This window comes from Neofelis nebulosa, chromosome 17, assembly GCF_028018385.1.
Source record: "Neofelis nebulosa isolate mNeoNeb1 chromosome 17, mNeoNeb1.pri, whole genome shotgun sequence".
NCBI lineage: Eukaryota > Metazoa > Chordata > Mammalia > Carnivora > Felidae > Neofelis > Neofelis nebulosa.
The window spans coordinates 5,466,550-5,473,379 of NC_080798.1; positions in this window are offsets into that span (position 1 = coordinate 5,466,550).

The following is a 6,830-nucleotide window of genomic DNA, read 5'->3' on the forward strand; positions in this document are numbered from 1 at the left end:
TAACACAGCTGTAGTCCAGAATTGTGATGTCTCCAGCTTCGGTTTTCTTTTTCAGGATTGCTTTGGCTATTCAGGATCCTTTCTGGTTGCATACAAATTTTTGGATTGTTTCTATGCTCTAGGATTCATTCTAGCTCTATGAAGAATGCTGGTGTTATTTTGGTAGGGATTTCACTGAATATGTAGGTTGCTTTGGGTAGTATTGACAGTTTAACAATATCTGTTCTTCCAATCCATGAGTATGGAATGTGTTTCCTTTTTGTGTGTGTCTTCTTCAATTCCTTTCATAAGCTTTCTATAGTTTCTAGTGCATTGATTTTTCACCTCTTTGGTTAGGTTTATTCTTAGATATTTTATTGTTTTTGGTGCAGTTGTAAATGGAATAGATTCCTTGATTTCTCTGTTTCTTCATTATTGATGTATAGAATTTCAACCAATTTCTGTGCATTGATTTTATATCCTGTGACTTTGCTGAATTCATGGATCAGTTCCAGTAGTTTTGGGGTGGAGTCTTTTGGGTTTTCCACATAGAATATCAGGACATCGGAGAATAGTGAAAATTTGACTTCCTCCTTGCTGATTTGGGTGACTTTTATTTCTTTGTTGTGTCTTATTGCTGAGGCTAGGACCTCCAATAATATGTTGAATAACAGTTCTGAGAGTGGACATCCCTGTCATGTTCCTGATCTTAGGAGTAAAGCTCTCAGATTCTCCCCATTGAGGATAACATTAGCGTGGGTCTTTCATATATGGCTTTCATAATCTTGAGGTATAATCCTTCTAACCCTACTTTTTTCAGGGTTTTTATCAAGAAAGGATGTTGCATTTTGTCAAATGCTTTCTCTGCATCTGTTGAAAGGATCATGTGGCTCTTTTTTCTTTTATTAGTGTGATATATTGCTTGATTTGTGGATATTGAACCAGCCCTACATTCTAGGAATACATCCCACTTGATCATGGTGAATAATTCTTTTAATGTATTGTTAGATCTGGTTGGCTAATATCTTGTTGAGAATTTTTGCATCCATGTTCATCAGGAAAATTGGTCTGTAGTTCTCCATTTTAGTGGGATCTTTGTCTGGTTTGGGAATCAAGGTAATGCTGGGCTAATAGAATGAGTTTGGAAGTTTTCCTTCCATTTCTGTTTTTTGAAAATCTTCAAAAGAATATGCATTAACTCTTCTTTAAATATTTGATAGAATTCCCCTGGAAAGGATCTGGCCCTGGACTCTTGTTTTTTGGGAGATTTTTTTATTACTAATTCGATTTCTTTACTGGTTATGGGTCTGTTCAAATTTTCTTTTTTTTTTTTATTATGAAATTTATTGTCAAGTTGGTTTCATACAACACTCAGTGCTCATCCCAATAGGTGCCCTCCTCAATACCCATCACCCACCCACCCCTCCCTCCCACCCCCCATAAACCCTCAGTTTGTTCTCAGTTTTTAGGAGTCTGTTATGTTTTGGCTCCCTCCCTCTCTAACCATTTTTTGGGTCTGTTCAAATTTTCTATTTCTTCCTGCTTCAGTCTTGGTAGTTCATATGTTTCTAGGAATTTGTTCATTTTTTCCAGATTGCCCAATTTCTTAGCATATAATTGCTTATAATATTCTCTTATTATTGTTTGTATGTTTGCAGTGTTGGTTGTGATCTCTCCTCTTTCATTCTTGATTTTATTTATTTGGGTCCTTTCTTTTTTCTTTTTGATCAACTGGCTAGAGGGTTGTCAATTTTGTTAATTCTTTCAAAGAACCAGCTCCAGGTATCATTGATCTGTTTTACTGTTTTGCTTTTCTTAATTTCCATATTGTTGATTTCTGCTCTAATCTTTATTATTTCCCATCTTCTGCTGGTTTTGGGCATTATTTGCTGTTGTTTTTCCAGCTCATTAAGGTGTAAGGTTAGGTTGTGTATCTGAGACATTTCTTTCTTCTTTAGGAAGGGTTGGATTGCTCTATACTTCCCTCTTAGGACCAACCATTCTGCATCCCAGAGGTTTTGGGCTGTTGTGTTTTCATTTTCATTGGTTTCTATCTACTTTTTAAATTACTCTTTAATTTCTTGGTTAAACCATTCATTCTTTAGTAGGATGTTCTTTAGTCTCCAAATATTTGTTATCTTTCCAAATTTTTCCTTGTGGTTGATTTTGAGTTTCATAGTGTTGTGATCTGACAATGTGCAAGGTATGATCTCGAGCTTTTTGTGCTTGTTGAGGGCTGATTTGTGTCCCATTTTATGATCTATTCTGGAGAATGTTCCATGTGCATTTGAGAAGAATGTGTATTCTGCTGCTTTAGGATGAAATGTTCTGAATATATCTGTTAAATCTATCCAAGGACCTTCCACAACATTAGGTAATTGTGGTTTCAATGTACTGTGAATTTTGTTATAGGCTGACAATTGTCATCTCAGTGCATTTTAAGACAGTGTGAATTTAACTCAAATATAAAACAGCTTTATGCCCTTTACCCATAAAATTATGTATGTATTTGCCTGTATAAATATCACCCATACATACTTTGATTGTGACTCATGTTGTTCATTTCTTTCCTTGGTTAGTGTTCTGTGAATGTTGTGTCATATCTAAGGGAGTTGTCATAATAATAGAATTTCATGATCTACTGGTAAATTTGTATTCCCTTTGCATGAGAAAAACACTTTTTGTGAATTGAAAGTAATTTTTAAATGTTTATTTTTGAGAGGGGGGGAGGGGCACAGAGAGAGGGAGATACAGAAGCTGAAGCAGGCTCCAGGTTCTGAGCTATCAGCACAGAGCCTGCTGTGGGCTTGAACCCATGAACAATAAGATCATGACCTGGGCTGGAGTTGCTTAACTGACTGAACCACCCAGGCACCCCTGAAGGTAATTTTTTTTTAATTTTTTTAATGTTTATTTATTTTTAACAGAGAGACAGAGACAGAGCATGAGTGGGGGAAGGGGCAGAGAGAGAGGGAGACACCAAATCTGAAGCAGGCTCCAGGCTCCGATCTATCAGCACAGAGCCTGACTTGGGGCTCGAACTCACAGATCCTGAGATCATGACCTGAACCGAAATCGGACGCTCAACCAACTGAGCCTCCCAGGTGCCCCACCCCTGAAGGTATTTTTAAACATTTTATACCATGGTATCAAGTTTAGGTATCATATTTTATCCCTAATTGTGTCATTATACCCATGACATGCTTTGATATCATTCTCATTAACTTTTATATCCTCCGTATGTATTTTCATTGTGGTTACCTTAGAGATTACTTAAAACATCTCAAGGTTATAATAAACCGTCATAAACTGACATTGTCCATTACATGCAAAATCCATACTTGTCGTCTCCAACCCTGTACCCAACCACTATCACAAATTATTTTCTTTATGTTTTATACTTTATTACCTAGATAGGATTTTTATGCTTTTATTTGAAAAATAATTGCTAGCAGAAATGAAAGCGACATGAACTACCCAGTTACAACACTAAACATCTCTATAATTGTGTAAATGTTTAAATTTAGCAGAGAGCTACATGTTGTCATGTGGTTTCAGTTACTGTTTAGAATCTTTTTATTTCAACTAGAAGAACTTCCTTGAACATTTGTATAGGACAGGTCTACTGGTAAACTTGGGATGGGGCTGGTTTCACTTGGGAAAATCTTCATTTCTACATTCATGGAAAAGAATTTTCCTAGATAAAGCATTCTTGGTGGATATATTTTTATCCTTCATTACTTGCATACATTGTCCCATGCACTTCTTCTTATTAGGTCTGCTGAGAATCCCACTAATATTCTTAAAGAAGCTCTCTTGTATAACATGAGCTGCTTTTGTCATGGTGTTTAACAATTATCACCTGTGATTTTTGATACATTAATTATAATGTGTCACTGCGTTCAGGTCTTGATATGTATCCTCCTATGAATTTACCGAGCTTATTGAATTTCTTCTTTCCATATAGTTGGGAACTACAAACCTTTAGTTGTTTATGTAATCTCTTTCACTCTCCTCTCCTTATGAGGAGTGAGATTTGTTGGTGTCCCATGAGTCCCTATTCTTTTCCACGTTTTCCTTTGGTTTTCATAGATATTTATAACAAGGAGTCTTGCTTGTCTGATTCTTTCTTCTGCTCGATCAAGTCCGTTGCTGTCCCATTAGTGCATTTTTAACTCAGTAATTGTACTCTTCACCTCCCAATTCTGGGTTGTTTGTTGTACCTTGTCTCTTTGGATTTTCATTTTGTTCATGCATAGTATTCTGATATTATTTAATTACCTACCTGTTTCCTCTTCTTTCTCCAAGAGCATCTTTAGGATATATTTTTTTAAGATTTTATTTCTTTTTTTTTTTTTAATTTTTTTTTCAACGTTTTTTATTTATTTTTGGGACAGAGAGAGACAGAGCATGAACAGGGGAGGGGCAGAGAGAGAGGGAGACACAGAATCGGAAACAGGCTCCAAGCTCCAAGCCATCAGCCCAGAGCCTGATGCGGGGCTCGAACTCACGGACCGGAGATCGTGACCTGGCTGAAGTCGGACGCTTAACCGACTACGCCACCCAGGCGCCCCTTAAGATTTTATTTCTAATTCATCTCTTCACCCAGTATCAGAGCCCTGAAATCAAGCATCACACCCTTCACTGACTGCACCAGCTAGGTGCCTCATTTATGATCATTTCTTGAAATCTTTGCCAGGCAATTATAAGTTCTTTATTACTTTAGGGCCAGTTTTAAAGATTTATTTTAGGGGTGCCTGGGTGGCTCAGTCGGTTAAGCATCTGACTTCGGCTCAGGTCATGATCTCGCGGTCTGTGAGTTCGAGCCCCGTGTCGGGCTCTGTGCTGACAGCTCAGAGCCTGGAACCTGTTTCAGATTCTGTGTCTCCCTCTCTCTGACCCTCCCCCATTCATGCTCTGTCTCTCTCTGTCTCAAAAAATAAATAAACATTAAAAAAAAGATTTTATTCTTTTATTCATCCGATTAGAATGTGTTTTTCTATTTCTCTTTATACTTTGTGATCTTTCCTTGAGATTTGGGAAGTTAAAAAAAAATCCTCTGGGCACAGGCTTATCAACTTGCTTTGTAGAGGAAAAGATAAATAACAGTAATTCAGTTACACATGTATTGGCCATTATCACATCTGAGGTTTTGAAATTTCCCAGTTTAAGAAAGTGTAGTTACGTGAGAGTGCGTGATACCTTCAATCTCTCGGTCTTCACCTCTGTAGTTTCCATTGTTTGAAAAAATACTCATCTTCTGTCTGAGCACCCACCACAGTGCATTCAGAGAGTGCTGTCAGTCCCTTGGCTTTGCATGTCCTCCCAGACAGAAACAAGCCCTTCAGGCAGCTGCCAACAAGCCAGATCATTGAACATACAGGTCACTCCTTTGTTTCCCTCCTTAGAGGAGGTAAGAGTTTTCTCACAGTCTTGCCATAGAGTGCCAGAGAGGGTGAGCAGCTGTAGTGGGCAAGTTTCACAAACTTTCCTTGTCTCTTTGATGTGGTTCTTCTTCATTTGTACTTGTTTAGGTGTGCTGTGTTCTCCCAACTGGCTTCTGGAGCATTCCAAAAGGTCATTTGGTCCATTTTTAATTTCATGGAACAGCAAAGTACTAGTATTTCCTATTTCTCCATTCTGCTATGTCCTATGGATGGGTAAAATTTTCTACATTATCATTTTAATATATATAAATGTGGGTTTAATAAGTGAGATAACTTCTTTTCTATCTTGTAGTTGCATCTTTCCATAACATCCTAGGCTTGTTGGCAATGATTGGCAAAAAAGATTAATTCCTTAGACTTAATTTGGGAAGATCTGGAGGCTGTGGCCCTGAGTATTTATACTTCTTTTTTAAATCTATTTTTAAATTTACATCCAAATTAGTTAGCATATAGTGCAACAATGATTTCAGTAGATTCCTTAATTCCCCTTACCCATTAGCCCATCCCCCTCCCAAAACCCCTCCGGTAACCCTCAGTTTGTTCTCCATATTTATGAGTCTTTTCTGTTTTGTCCCCCTCCCTGTTTTTATATTATTTTTGTTTCCCTTCCCCTATGTTCATCTGTTTTGTCTCTTAAAGTCCTCATATGAGTGAAGTCATATGATATTTGTCTTTCTCTGACTAATTTCACTTAGCATAATACCATCCAGTTCCATCCACATAGTTGCAAATGGCAAGATTTCATTCTTTTTGATTGCCAACTAATACTCCATTGTATAAATATACCACTTCTTTTTTTTTTTTAATTTTTTTAATGTTTATTTATTTTTGAGACAGAGAGAGAGCATGAACAGGTGAGGGTCAGAGAGAGGGAGACACAGAATCTGAAACAGGCTCCAGGCTCTGAGCTGTCAGCACAGAGCCTGATGCAGGGCTCGAACCCACGGACTGTGAGATCATGACCTGAGCTGAAGTCGGCCGCCCAACTGACTGAGCCACCCAGGCACCCCTGTATACCACTTCTTCTTTATCCATTCATCCATCTATAGACATTTGGGCTCTTTCTATACTTGGGCTATTGTCAATAGTGCTGCTGTAAACATGGGGGTGCATGTGTCCCTTCAAAACAGCACACCTGTATCCCTTGGATAAATACCTAGTAGTGCAATTGCTGGGTTATAGGGTAGTTCTATTTTTAATTTTTTGAGGAACCTCCATACTGTTTTCCAGAGTGGCTGTACCAGTTTGCATTCACACCTGAGTATTTATACTTAATGAATGACAGCAATAATTATGGGGGGTGGGTAGAGAAGGGTAGAAATGATATTATGATGGATATGACAAAACTGTCTGTATTACCATGATGAAATCCTTACTGACAAAAGAGGTCAAGGATATAAAAAT